Genomic DNA, 16,019 nt, shown 5'->3' on the forward strand with positions numbered 1-16,019 from the left:
TTTTGGTCCTTTATCATGCCCATTTTTGCATGAAACATTCCTTTCATCTCTCCAATTTTCTTGAAAAGATCTCTGGTCCTCCCTATTCTATTGTTTTCTTCTATTTCTTTGCACTGTTCATTTAAGAAGGCATTCTTATCTCTTCTAGCTATTCTTTGGAATTCTGCATTTAATTGGGCATATCTTTCTTTTTCTCCCTTGCCTTTTGCTTCCCTCCTTTCCTCAGCTATTTGCAAAGCTTCCTCAGACAGCCATTTTGCTTTCTTGCATTTCTTTTTCTTTGGGATGGTTTTGGTTGCTACCTGTTGTACAATGTTGCGAACCTCTGTCCATAGTTCTTCAGGCACTCTGTCTATCAGATCTAATTCCTTAAATCTATTTGTCACCTCTACTGTATATTGAGCAGGGATATGATTTAATTCATACCTGACTGGCCTAGCGCTTTTCCCTACTTTCTTTAATTTAAGCCTAAACTTTGCAACAAGAAGCTCATGGTCTGAGCCACAGTCAGCTCCTGGTCTTGTTTTTACTGACTGTATAGAGCTTCTCCATCTTTGGCTGCAGAGCATATAGTCAATCTGATTTCTGTGTTGTCCGTCTGGTGATGTCCATGTGTAAAGCCGTCTCTTGGGTTGTTGGAAAAGAGTGTTTGCTATGACCATCGTATTCTCTTGACAAAATTCTATCAGCCTGTGCCCTGCTTCATTTTGTACTCCAAGGCCAAACTTGCCTGTTATTCCAGTTATCTTTTGGCTTCCTACTTTAGCATTCCAATCCCCCATGACGATAAGGACATCATTTTTGGGTGTTAGTTCTATAAGGTGCTGTAGGGCTTCATAGAACCGGTCAATTTCATCCTCTTCAGCACCGGTGGTTGGGGCATAGACTTGGACTACTGTGATATTGAATGGTTTGCCTTGGATTCGAACTGAGATCATTCTGTCATTTTGAGGATTGTATCCCAGTATTGCTTTTCCTACTTTTTTATTGACTATGAAGGCTACTCCATTTCTTCTGAGGGATTCTTGTCCGCAGTAGTATACCTGATGGTCATCTGAATTAAATTCACCCATTCCTGTCCATTTTAGTTCGCTGATACCTAAGATGTCGATGTTTAGTCTTGTCATCTCTTGTTTGACCACGTCCAGCTTTCCTTGATTCATGGATCTTACATTCCAGGTTCCTATGGAGAAAAAATCTTTACAGCATCGGACTTTCCTTTCACCACCAGACATATCCACAGCTGAGCGTCCTTTCGGCTTTGGCCCAGTCGCTTCATTCTTTCTGGCGCTACTAGTACTAGCCCTCTGCTCTTCCCCAGTAGCATATTGGACGCCTTCCGACCTGAGGGGCTCATCTTTCAGCGTCATATTGTTTTGCCTTTTGGTACTGTCCATAGGGTTTTCATGGCAAAGATACTGGAGTGGTTTGCCATTTCCTTCTCCAGTGGATCACGTTTTGTCAGAACTCTCTGCTATGACCTTTCCGTCTTGGGTGGCCCTGCACGGCATAGCTCATAGCTTCATTGAATTACGCAAGCCCCTTCGCCACGACAAGGCAGTAATCCATGAAGGGATTTGCAGCCTACTAACTTTGCTTGTTAGAAGGCTGCAAAAGGTGATCAGATGACCCCGGGACACTGTCATAAATATGAGTCAGTTGTCAAGCAGCTAAATGTAAATCACATGATCATGGGCATGCTGTAGCAGTCATAAGTGTGAAAAATGGTCACCAGTCACTTTTTTCAGTGCCATTGTAACTTCAGTCACTAAACAAATATTGTTTAAGTCAAGAACTACCTGTACTTGGCGTTGTGTCTTTTTTTTTAAAAAAATCCCATTTATATCCCACCCTTCTCCGAAGACTCAGGGCGGCTTACAATCTAAAGCACAAATCAATGTGCTTAGCAATAGCCTTCATTCTATGTATATGCCTGCTTATTAGGGCTTTCGGGGGGGGGCAGCAGCATTATTACAAAGTCAGCTTATTGCCCCCAACAATCTGGGTCCTCATTTTACCTACCTCGGAAGGATGGAAGGCTGAGTCAACCTTGAGCCTGGTGGGACTGGAACCTGCACTAATTGCAGGCAGCTGGTGTTACTTAAGGAGGCATTAGCCTACTGCTCCACCAAGGCTGTGGTTCCTAAAGCCAGCAGGGCCAAAACAGAAAAATGATATAAGTTCCTGTTATATTTAACATCAAATTAAAATACATTGCAATTAGCATTGTATTCTCATGCATTTGGGTTTGTCTGAGCTTGGAAACTAAGTGGGTGTAATGAGGGAACCCAGGCTGGTGAGGGCACCTACAGCAGGGACGTTGGAAACATTATCCCAAGAGAAAACAAGACATTTCCATACTGCCTATTAAACTGCATCGTCACATCCCTGAAGTTACCAGCTGACCCTAAGGAAACATCATTTTACCATTTGGTCACTTAAAAGCAATTCAGCCATTATGTTTAGGCAGCTTTAAGTGTACATCCAAAGAGAGCCTTGTTCCCTTTGTTGAAGGAAAAGTGCTCACCATAGTTCAGTTCAAGCTGGGGATGAACAACATGGTGACTGCTTTAGGAAGAAGGTTACAGTTTATTGAAGAGGAGAGCCAGACAGGAAGATGGTTCTAGCAGTAAAAGGACTGAGCACATGTAGGGAGTGAGTTTTTATACCTTCTGGGACTCTTGAGGTTGTTTCCTATTCCTGTTTGAGGCTTTCTATTTCCTGTGTCACGTATTCTGACCTGAGTCTGGCTGTGCCTTTCTGGTATTCTGATGGTGGTGGGTTAATCCTATTATGTCCCAAGGGTTATATCCTCCTTCCCTGGGGCTGGGGCTGATGTTGATTCTAGAGATCTTTCTTCCTAATCCCAGTTTCCTGACAAGATTATCACATCTGCATTCCTCCAGACTTGGTTTTTGCTTGGAACAGAGAGACTTGGGGGCAGGGCTGGTTTCTGCTTTTAAAATCCTTTAGGGATATATATTCTGCCCTTTTAATATTTCCCTTCTCTGGGGGGGCTGACTTCCCACACCTTCAATTGTCAATTTCTGGCCTAAGAATACCACTCTCATGATCCCCTTTGTGTTTCTGATCTCAACATGGGCAATGCCTTGTTCATGTAGCCAAAAATAAACCACCCATCCAAAAGACAGAGGTATCAGCAGATCTGGAGGAAGAGGCAGAAAATATTTTTAGAACATTCCCACCAACAACAACAAACTTGGAAGAGATCATCATCAGTGGCCACAAACTTGATTGACCTGTGGTGGTGCTGGGGGCTGGAATGGAAAGGAATGCGGCTGAACAGTAAAATAAAATTCCAACATTTTATTGCAAGTTAACACTTGTCAGTTATAAACCCTATCTTTACAACCTATACACATTATTTTAGCATTAATATTTAGTTTATTTTTATACTACTACTTTTCCCGAAGGAGCCCTTCGTTATTTTAATTGAGAAAGATACATATCACTGCCTCTTAAGAAACAAGCGGTACTTTCTAACTGATAAACTACAGGGATCAAAATGCTAAAATAAGATTTAATCAGATTGCAATTCTCTATGGAGCAAGAAGAGAACACTGAAAGTTTTTTTTTAAATGTTTCTGTGGGTTTGACAATATCAGGGATAAAACCTGTTCTGAATTCATGCAGCATCTTAAGCCAAAGATTGAGTACGTATTCAGACAACCATTGTGCAGCAAAATGTGTTTTACTGAGTAAATCACAACAGCTTGGGTATCAATACGCTAAGCCAGGGGCAGGCAACTATGGCAACTTTACGACCTGTGGACTTCAACTCCCAAAATTCCTGAGCCATCCCTAAGCCGTAATGCACATTTTAATAATAAAAAAGGGTGGGTTTAAACAAAGTACCAGTCAACACCAAACAAAGGATATTATGTTCTGATGTATTATTTGAACCTAATCTCAGACTGAGCTTCTGCCAATGTACTTAATATTTCCATGTTCTGACAAGTTTTGATTTGTTTTTTAAATATACATTAATTTTTCCATAGGAACAATCCAAGCAAAGTCGTGAAAGAAAGATATATTTTTGGTATCATGAATACTGATATACCAGAATTAGTTTTAATTTGATTAAAATTTACACTATATATAGCCCTGCAGATTACTTTTTTCATGGTTTCTTGCTGGTGTTAACTTCAAAATTGCCCAACAATTATCTGATGACCTTGCTGATTAATATCAAGCTGCAAGATCTGAAACTTTTCCCCACAGCAGATATTGGACTGCTTATTTCTTTAGTAATTATTAATTTAACATTTCTTTTAGGAATTCAGCAAGTAGAGTTTCCCTTCATTTTATCCTCATTCCAACCACGTATAATTAATTAGGCTGAAACAGAGTCCTTAGCTAAGAAGTCATTCAGTGAGATTTGTGACTGAATAGGGTAGCCTCTCCTTATGGAAAACAATTTCCATAATCCATCAACATCTACCAAGACACTAAGGCCAGTTGCCAGGTCTATAAAGTAGGGCATTTAATTCTTTGCTTACCATTTTACAAATCTCATCTGCACCTGAAGTCCAAGAAAACATTTTTGCCCTCTTTTGGAAACCCTCCTTTCCAAATTGCATCCCAAATTCTTCTTCCTTCCACTTTTCCCTGATGCCTTCCAATGCCTCTAATATAGAACCAATTTTAGCCCGTATTCACTTTTATTGGTCTTGTCTCCCATTGCTCTGTGTCAGACATTTTGAACGCAGAGAGCTAGACTAGTCTTTAATAAAAGTATCCACAGAAGGAGAGGTTAAAAAAAGTCAATACGTCAGCCATGATATAGAAGCCCTGCCCCAATTTTACCTGCAGCATTTCAAATCTGCAATTGAGGCTGCCATTTTGATTATTATTCAATTTCTACACCATCTGACTCCCAGTGACTCTGGGCAGTTATTTGTATCCTAACCCCTACCCAATTACTGATACTTCTCTTCCAGATTGTATTGATTCCAAAGGATAAAATCTATACTGTAACCTGTTTTAATTTCTTTCAACTAAAGCTAAGAACTCATCAAGATTCATCAATAATACTCAGAATTAGAAAATACTAAACAATCTAGGAAAAGTTCTTTATGTGTTTTGTCGAGCTGCCATGAGACTCATTAGAATCGCTGAGAAATTTTTTTAGTACTGAAAAGCAAGCTGAACATTTAAAATAGCTTTCTATGATATTCTTTGTTATGAAGTGAGTCATTATACTATAAAGCCATATTCAAAAACAGGAAGATATTGAATGATTCATTGGTAGGATGCATTTGTCAGACTACAATAAGGAAATCCTATTGACTAAAATGACATTTTAACATAAAAAAACAAATTAAAAAGGAAAATTATATGAAAGATAACTTCATATTATGTATAGAGCAGTGTTTCATAACCTTGACAACTTTAAAATATGTGGACATCAGCTCCCAGAGTTCCCCAGCCAACATGGCTGATTTAGGAATTCTAGGAGATGAAGGCCACACATCTTAAAGTTGCCAAGGTTGAGAAATCTTGGTATAGAGGCTTAAACTATGTTACAAAGAGCAAATCTGTGGGCTGTGGGAATAACAATTACACATACACACATACTATAGACACACTTTCTGAAATTCCTTCTGCTATATAAATATTACAAATCTGTATTTGAGTCAGTCATCCCCCCCACACCTTGCAGAAGCAGGCTAAGGAAAACAATAACTAAACCTCTACTTACTTTTTAATCTTTTTTTCATTTTTGAAACATAAATAGAACCAGATGTGATTTATTTGCATAATACCTCTCCCTTGTTTTCAGCAGATTCAGTTCTTTGTTCAGAACAATATTTATTCAACTCTGTTAGGTTTCACAGCTTAATCTTTGGATTTATTCTAAGTAACTTGTTAAAATATTTACAACTTTAAGATGCATGACTTGTGTGCTTACGTAATTTTAGGATTGGAAAATTTGTTATAATCTGGTCATTTTTAAAAATTGCACAGGTATATATTTCTCCTAGTTATACTGTACTCATTTGCCTGCTCCCCTTTACAGTACCCTATGTATGCTTTCATTTTCATAATCTATCATAATAGCCAAGGTTTCTTCTGGATATATTAAAAATCTATTTTAAGAGACTTAGATTGTATGTGTGTGTGCAGGTAACAACAAATATTCCAGTTTTATAGTCAGGAAAGCAAAGTAAAATATTTTTAACCTCTGAGAAATTTTTTTAGTACTGAAAAGCAAGCTGAACATATCTATGATATTCTTGGTTATGAAGTGAGTCATTATACTATAAAGCCATATTCAAAAACAGGAAGATATTGAATGATTCATTGGTAGGATGCATATGTCAGACTACAATACAGAAATCCCATTGACTAAAATGACATTTTAACATAAAAACAAATTAAAAAGGAAAATCAAATGAAAGATAACTTCATATTATGTATAGAGCAGTGTCTCTTAACCTTGAATTAAACCATGTTACAAAGAGCAATTGGGAATGTCTAGTCTAATGAAGAGAAGGACGAGGGGGGACATGATAGCAGTCTTCTCAGGAGCTGCCACAAAGAAGAGGGAGTCAAGCTATTCTCCAAAGCACCTGAAGGCAGGACAAGAAGCAACGGATGGAAACTAATCAAAGAGAGAAGCAACATGGAACTAAGGGGAAACTTCCTGACAATGAGAACAATTAACCAGTGGAACAACCTGCCTCCAGAAACAGTGAATGCTCCAACACTGGAAGATCTTAAGAAGAAACTAGTCAGCCATTTGTCTGAAATGGTATAGGGTTTCCTGCCTGAGCAGGGGGTTGGACTAGATGACCTCCAAGGTACCTTCCAACTTTTTTATTATTATTATTATTATTATTATTATTATTATTATTATTATTATTATTATTATTATTATTATTATTATTATTATTATTATTATTATTATTATTCACCACACAGTCAGCCAGATGTTCAGACTGGATTTGGGATTTTTGTCTACCTATCAAGTCCTTACAAAGGACCTGGGATAGGCAGATATGGATGTTTGATGCTATTATAGATATCGTCACAGGATGGAAGCAGCTCCTAGTAAGGCCGCCTTTTGCAATTGACTAATGGTGAATTTGTCAATGCCAATGGTGTTCAAGTGGTGCTCCAGTTGTTTTGGGATTGCACCCAAGGCACCTATTACTATTGGTACTACCCTTGCTTGCCTTTGCCACAGTCTTTCTATTTCTATTTGTAGGTCTTTGTATTTTGTTATCTTCTCCAGTTCTTTCTTGTCTATTCTACTGTCTCCAGGCACTGCCACGTCCACTATCCAGACTTTTTTGTCTTTCTTATCGACAATTGTTAAGTCCGGGGTGTTATGTTGCAGGTGCTTGTCTGTTTGAATTCTGAAGTCCCAGAACAGTTTAACTTAATCATTTTCTGTGACTTTCTCTATTTTATGATCCCATCAGTTCTTGCTTACAGGCAAATGATATTTCTTGCACATCTTCCAATGCACCATTGTTGCTACTTTGTCATGCCGCTGCTTGTAGTCAGTCTGTGCAATCTTCTTGCAGCAGATTGCCAGGTGGTCCACTGTTTCTTCAGCTTCTTTGCATAGGCGGCGCTTACTGTCTGTTGCTGTCTTCTCAATTTTGACTTTGTATGGATTTGTCCTTAAGGCTTGGTCTTGTGCAGCCAGAATTAGTCCCTCGGTCTCTTTCTTCAACTTTCCTGCTCTTAGCCATTGCCAGATCTTATTATCTGCTTTCCCAGCTATTTTTTTAATGTACTGGCCCTGTAGTGCTTTGTTTTTCCATGCCTCTATTCTGTTCTTCATTTGGTCTTTCTTGTAGGCCAGTTTGGTCTCTCCAGTAGTCTGTAAGCCTTCCTGATATACTAATTTCAGTGCATCTTCATCATTGTCCTTCAGATATTCTTCCAAAGCCATTTTTTCTTCTTCAACCATCTGATGTACTTGCAGCATTCCACATCCACCTATTTGCCTTGATAGATAGAATCTGTCAATGTCACTGAGTGGATGAAAGGCATGATTCATTGTCATTATTTTTCTGGTCTTCCTATGCATTGCTTTTAGTTCTGCTTGAGTCCAGTCCACTATTCCAGCTGTGTATCTAATGACTGGAATTGCCCAGGTGTTGATTGCCTTCATGGTGTTTCCTCCACTGAGTTTGGACTTTACGATCTTCTTCACTCTCTTGATGTATTCACCTCTAATCTTTTTCTTGACTTCAGTGTGCTTGATGTTGTCAGCTTGAAGGATACCCAAGTATTTGTAGTAATCTTCCTCATCCAGCCTCTTAATGTTATTTTCATGGGGCATCTTTATTCCTTCAGTTTTCACTATTTTTCCTTGTTTGAGAGTAAGTGTGGTACATATATCCAAGCCAAAGTCCATTGCAATATCTTGGCTATATATATGGACAGTCTTCAGCAGCGATTCTATTTCAGATTATGTTTTTCCATACAGCTTCAGACCATCCATGTAAAGGAGGTGGGATAGGCTGACAGATGTTTTGGATGTTTGATAGCCATGTATTGAGTTATTCAGTATTGTTGACAAAGGAAACAGTGCAATAACAAATAGTAGTGGTGATAATGAATCTCCTTGAAATATTCCTCTCTTGATATTAACCTCTCCCAGTCTTTCACCATTGACCTGCAACTGTGTCTTCCATTGTGCCATCGATCTTTGCAAAATTTTCTGATGTTTCTACTGACTCCTGTTATTTCTAGGCCAGGGGTGTCAAACTCAATTTCATTGAGGGCCGCATCAGCATTGTGGTTGCCCTCAAGGGGCCGGGTGGGTATGGCCAGGGTGGGCGTGGCCTACTGGGTGGGCGTGGCTAGAGTGCGTATGGCCTGCTGGGTGGGCGTGGCCAGCTCTACATCATTCGCATCAAGGGTGCCTATGGGGGCCTGGGCAGGAGTGGGACAGATCTGAGGGTCTCTGGCAGAAGGAGGGTCTCTGGGCCAGGGCCAAGGCAGTGGGGGCCGTTCCCTCACTGTTTCCAGGATGGCTTCACGGGCCGCATGAAACCACTTCGCGGGCCGGATCCGGGCCCCGGGCCTTGTGTTTGACATGTCTGTTCTAGGCATTTGATTATCCAGTCATGTGGCAGAGAGTCAAATGCCTTTTTGTAGTCAATCCATGCCACATTCAGGTTGGTCTTCATTTTCTTGCAGTTTTCCAAGATCATTTTGTCTATTAGGAGTTGATCTTTTGTTCCTCTGCTATTGGGGTGATTTCCTTTCTTCTCAGGTGGAAAGAGATTGTTTTCAACTAGATGCTGTTGTAGTGCATCAGCTACCACACCAGTTAGCAATTTGAAAGTTGTTGGTAAGCAGGTAATTGGCCTGTTGTTGCCTGTTGTTGCCTCTTTTGCTGGATTTTTCATTATTAGGTAGGTTTTCCCAGTTGTTAGCCGCTTTTCAATTTCTCCTCCTTGTAGTATATTGTTGAACTGCTTGGCAATGAGTGGGTATATAACAGTTAGATTTTTCAACCAAAACCCATGCAGTTCATCTTCACCTGATGCTGACCAATTTTTGATCTTCCTTGCTCTTTTTTCTACCATTTTTGTTGTTATTACTAGTTCTTTCATTTCAACTTCTGTTTTATTTGCATCCACCTCTTTTAACCAAGCCGCATCCTTATTGTATTTCTTTGGGTTATCCCATATCTGCTTCCAGACCTGCACTGTTTCTTCCTTGTCAGGTACTGACTAATTCATTGCAGTTTCTCCATTGACGGATTGGTAGAAACGTTTCTGATTGGATTGAAATTGAATTGCCTATAATTTGCAATTCAAGCTTTGTATCTACTGATTTTCCTGGCTATAGCTGTTATTTGCTGCTTTATTATTTTTAGTGCTTCCTTGATCTTCCATGTTTCTAAGTGGTATTTCTTGATTAGGTATTCTTTGGTCTTCTTGTTCCTCAGCTTTTTTTCTTTCATTTGTTCTAGCTTGCTTGCATGTGATCTTAATTTGCTGATCTTATTTTCTAGTCTAACCTTCCATTTTTGTGGTGCACTGTTTTTTTTCTCTTTGTTGATTTTGTACCCCAGGTATTCAGTTATAACTGCAGCTGTGTTGTACATTAGTTGGTTTGTTTCTTGCCGTGAATTGGTGCTTATACTTGATATTGCAGTATTTGCATCTTTTAATGCTTGTGCTAGCTGTTCCTTTGGAACAGGCTTCAATGTAGGCAGCCTTATTCTGTTGTTTTTGTGCTGTTCTAGATGCTCAGTTATTCTTTGTTTCAATTCTTTTATTTCTTTAGCTAAAGGGCTTTGTTCTTCCTGAGGAAGAGATGCCTGGTTTCCAAATGAGAATCTCTGCTGGATTCCTTCACTGCCAACTCCCCCTGGCTTGCCTCTACATTCTGAATTACTTCTGGCAAGGCTTTGATTTCTTTGCCCTGGGTAAACCTTTGCAGTTTGTCCAATTCTGTTTCTGTGAATACTTTATTTCGTATTATAAATTGGCATTGATCTGCTAGTCTCTGTTCTGTTATTTCTGATTCTGGATGTTCTTTCCAGAACTGGTGCATTTGTTTTAGATATCTTCTTCTTGTTGGACTTGATCTGTAATAACAGATCATTATTTCTTTGTTTTCAATCACTGTGTATTTGCAATGGGTAAACACCTTTTCTTCCAGTAGTTCTGCAGCTGCTGGCCCTGGTTGCTCAGCCAACAGTCCTGAGTCCTGTAACCCATTTTTCACCAGATATCCAGGAATTCCAACATCTAGTGCAGACCTTGTTAACCCGGGCGACATCTGAGCCGGTATGGCATTCTGAAATTTACGTCTCACCATATTTTTTATGGGAGACACACTCTTTGTCTGACTCCTCTGATGAGACCTGTCCAGTAGGGTTGAACCGCATAACTCTCATCTTCCTCAGAGTACACAAGCCCCACAACCATGTCAAGGTAGTGCCACACTGGGGGTTGTTGTTGTTGTTGTTGTTGTTGTTGTTATTATTATTATTATTATTATTATTATTATTATTATTATTATTATATTCATTGATCCACCTCCCACTCCTTGTTAATCTGAAAATGTTCATAGTTACTGCATATTTTGATAGAGCAGAAAATTAGACCTGTCTGTTGTTAGCTGATCATGGTTTAATCAAACTGACTGCAATGATTCATACAACATTAGCATACTGGTTGAGATTTTGCAATAGACGTAGCTACAAAGTAGCCGTATTTCAGCTGACCAGTAGCAAAAGTGATAAAAGGAAACCCTTCAGCAAAGATATTAAATTAAAATAAAATGAAGATTTTAACAAGATTTAAACAAGCATTATTATGAGTTTTAAAGAACCCAGTTACCTTTTTAATGGAAATGATTGTAGTTTAAAAAATCTTCTGAGAAAAGATACACTGAGGTAATAATATTCTTAAATTTTCAGTTTTCAATGAGCTTCAAATTCTTTTTTAATTTAGAAATATTACATACCGGTATATATATAGGAGAAGCTTTAAAAATCTAATATTAATACTACTATTACTACTACTACTACTACTACTAATAATAATAATAATAGAAAGGCACTCCTGGCCACCTAAGCTATCTCTAGCTCTGTTTTACTTAAAAAGGAAGTTACAGCTTTTTTCCCCTGCTCTTTTAAACGATCCATACAATTAGCTACTTTAAAAAAAACAGTCACCTGGTTCTTTACCTAAACTTTAATCCTTTTTAGGAGAGGAATTAATAGTCTCTGGCCTTAACCTCCTCCAACCTAATATCTTCCAGATGTGTCAAAACTTCAGTTCCCACTTTTTGCAGAGAATATTGCAAATACTGGTTGGGAATTATGGAAGGTGAAGTTCATTTAGAAGACATCAAGTTGTAAAATAGTGCTATGGTTCTGTTGACACAGTATGCTGAAATTAACCATCTACATTTTGAGGCATTGCCCATGTTGTGTGTTTATGATTCAGTGTGTTGTGTGAATCTGAAGAAATTGATTGAGAAAGTCATGGTTATGTATATATTTTTCCTCCATTTACTCATGTCCAATATTTAAGACCGCCTGGACAAGTCCCTGCAGTTTTCTTGGCAATTTTTTTTCAAAAGTGGTTTGCCATTGCCTCCTTCCTAGGGCAGAGAAAAAGTAACTAGCCCAGTCACCCAGTTGGCTGCATGCCTAAGCAGGGACTAGAACTCACAGTCCCCCAGTTTCTAGCCTGATGCCTTAACCACTGCACCCAGCTGGCTCTCATGATTATATTAACTAGGGAGAAAAACAAAGGAACACAGTCAGTAAAGAGAAACATCTGTGATTTACTCAATTTATTGTCTAGGTCAGGGGTAGGCAACCTTGGCTCTTTGATGACTCGTGGACTTCAACTCCCAGAATTCCTGAGCCAGCATGGCTCAGTATGGAAACCTCTCCCTTTCCCCTCAGCATGGCTGGCTCAGGAATTCTGGGAGGTAACGTCCACGAGTCATAAAAGAGCCAAGGTTGCCTACTCCTGGTCTAGGTGACAAAATAAATGGAATTAATATATATATATATATATATATATATATATATATATATATATATATATATATATATATATGTAGTTAATATAGGTAGCAATGAAAATGAAGCATATCAGTGCTTCTATGAACACACACATTGGTTTGCATGCATTTGCACAATAGTTTAGATGGATATACACTAATAGCTTTACTTTCTGGGAAACTCAGAGTGCAGTAATATAATAATGATCAAAGCTGTTTCCATGACAGTTGGCTGCATTATGCTTTAGTCCAAAACATATATCTACAATATGTTCTGGGCCCTCAAGACTCTCAGAATTGAAGCATTTTCGAGGCAAACAATGTATGATGAGATCATTCCCTTTAGCGCTGCCTGAGACTGTCCCTTTAAGAGTTGCATACCAGGCAAATTCAGCAGGCCGGTTTTCCTTATTTGTAAACAACAAGCAGAATCAGATGCATTAAAGCTTGAGGGGCAGTTATTAAAGATATATTAACCTCTGGGGGCTGATACACATTTATATGTCTCAGTCCAGTATATTTTCCTTAGGAATCGTTGAGAAGACCAGATTTACTTGTGAGGCTTGATGCCAAGTATGTTAATATTTGTAAATAAACTCAGATGTTATGAAATACATCTATGCATTAAATGCATTGTAGGCAACACCTGTGATCTTGTTTTTAGAGGCAACTGTTATACTGCATTTCAGAGTATCTCGCTGCTGTAAACAGAGAGCTGGGAAGCATTTAGGAATACTGAAAGGTGTGTCTTTTTTGGCATGTAATGTCTGCTGAATTTGGCAATGTTTCAAGTCTCTTTTGGGATGCCTTACCCCAGTAGTGGGATTCAGCCAGTTGACACCAGTTCTGGAGAACCAGTAGCTAATTTTTTGTTGTCCAGACCAGAATGGACTTCCGGAAGTGGCATCCACACAGAGAACTGGTTGTTCCCATATTTGAATCCCACCACCCCCTTACCCCAAGTGATGGTCTTCTTTTGTTTTACAGAAGTCTCTCTTTTCCAAACCTAGCTAGCCTCTAAGTAATGCATTGTAGTCCAATCTTGTGTGCTAATTCAAATATTTCATGTCCTACCTTTTCCTGCTTTAATGTCTGATTATTTTGTATTGAACTATTATTTCACATTTACAAAATAATATTGTAATACAATATTCCACTACAAGTATGGCAGTGATTCTCATGTGATGAATTAAAATATAGTATATGAATATTTTATCTGGAAAATCATTTTAACCGTGGGATGTTCCAATGCTCCTGGTTGTCAAAAGATGGACTTGTTAGAGGGGAAAAAAATCTGATTAGATTTACACTGCTCTACTCTTCCTAAATCCCAGTAGTAAGGTATGGCTGTGAGAGTTAGATCATAAGGAAGGCTGAGCACCGAAGAACTGATGTTTTCAAATTGCAGTGCTAGAGAAGTCCCTTGAAAGTTCCCTGGGATGCAAGGAGATCAAACCAGTCAATCCTAAAGGAAACCCTGACTGTTCTTTGGAAGCAAAGATACTGAAGCTGAAGTTCAAATTCTTTGGAAAAGAGGACTCATTGGAAAAGACCCTGATGTTGGGAAAGATTGAAAGCAAAAGGAGAAGGGGATGGCAGAGGATGAGATAATTAGATAGTGTCATCGATGCAATGAACGTGGTTTTGGGCAAACTCCAGGAGGCAGTGGAGGACAGGGGACCCTGGCACGCTACGGGTCATGGGGTTGCAAAGAGTCAGACACAACTTAGCGACTGAACATCAACAACCCTTCCGAAATACTAGAGAGCAAAATATATTTGTTATTACCTGTAAATAGATAATATAACAGACATCATCCAAGACAGGCCAGGAACTATCTTAAATTCCCTTAACTTGTACCCATCTTGGCTTATTAATGCTAGCTGAGGGGGGTTGACTAGGGAGAAGGGATACTCCTTTATGTGTTGTACTGAAAGTAAGCTACATCCTGCCCACTCTTGAAAGAATCTTCCCTGGACCCAGAGGATTTTGCCCATTACAATTGATGGATCTTGGGCTGTCAATTATCTAGTGAGCCAGATTCAAGGCTCTGATATAGAGATCTAGGACAAGGATAACTGATAGGCCCGCTTTACCTTTACAGACCTAACAGCTGAAATAATGAGGAGAACTACTGCAAATGCCAAGGAATGTAGTGTGCCATTTTGTGGCTGCTTGTGAATGGTCTCTCTGTAGAGATCTATGTACATTAGAATGCTTTTTTAGAGAGATCTATGAGCTTTTTCTTCCACCATCTTTTAACCATCCTGATGTTCTCTCTCTTCATCCAAACATTCTCTGTATGACTAATGAGTGAATGGGTTGTGTTGAATGGTTTGTTTTCCTGTTCCCACTCCTTTTATTTATATTTTATATTGCAGAATCTGCCTTTCAATTCACATGAGCTAAGATTCTCTTAACCTGGGTTTAATGAAAAAACTATACATTGGCTGAATTCACAGAACAAGCTGAGTGATGAAGGATGCTTTCCAAGACACAATGGATGGATTCACAGTATATCCTAAGCCGAAACCAAATGAACCCTGTTTTAGTTTAACGTGACATGTGATTAGGTCAGTGTATGACACATTCAACTGTCTTGGACTTAGAATGTGGCTTCAGAGCTCTGCTCAGCTGTGAAAATCCCTTAGATTAGTTCGTCTGAGGGATCAAATAGAGATTCTGAAGATAAACAGGACAACTAAGCACCCTAAAGAAACAACTGGCTACAAATATGATTAATACAAAACAGTGCTGATGAATGAAGGCGAGGAGAATTCAACCAGAACTAGCCTCCAAGGGTCTCTGTGGTTGAGCTGCAGAATGATCTCAATAGAGTTCCACTTCTCTGTGTGTGTTTGTTTACTGGGGGCTGTATTCTCCAGAGGAGACAGCAGAGTGTAACCCGGGGTGGTTTCTGTGGGGATAGGCAAGATGTACAAATAATTCATGTACATTTCTGATGTCTATTATTCTTTCATGCTAGGCTTGTGGCCATGCCAGCACATACACAGACACGTCTTTATACTGCTTGAACACTGAGGGGGTGGCTTTGGCTCATGGGGCTTAGAGAATTTCATCTCGTGACTTCCATTAGCACTGTGAGGAGATGTGTGCATACCTTTTCCTTTGTCTAGCTGAGCCAGCCAATCCCTTGCTTTCTAAACTTGGTTTTTTCTTGTAGATAGTTTGTTACTTGATTAGGGTAAGATAATCAGGGCCTTTTTTTCCCCCCTTCTGGATCCAAAATCAGCTCTGTTCTCTCTCTCTGTTGAGAGAGATTCTGCTGTCCTCTCAAGTCCATCTAAACTTCTCGTTAGGATAGAGCCACAACGTAATAGCCTTATAATAACCACGTCCAATGCCACCTCATTGAGCATCATTCTCAAGTGCTTGTTCGAAAGGAAAGAACAAGCACTAAATATGAACAGAGAAAGTAACATTGGTTTAGGCGGGTCAGCCAAACTGAATAAATAATGAAATTCCCCGATCAAAAA

The sequence above is a fragment of the Vipera berus genome (genome assembly GCF_964194415.1).
Source record: "Vipera berus genome assembly, chromosome: 6".
In the NCBI taxonomy this organism is placed as follows: Eukaryota; Metazoa; Chordata; class Lepidosauria; order Squamata; family Viperidae; genus Vipera; species Vipera berus.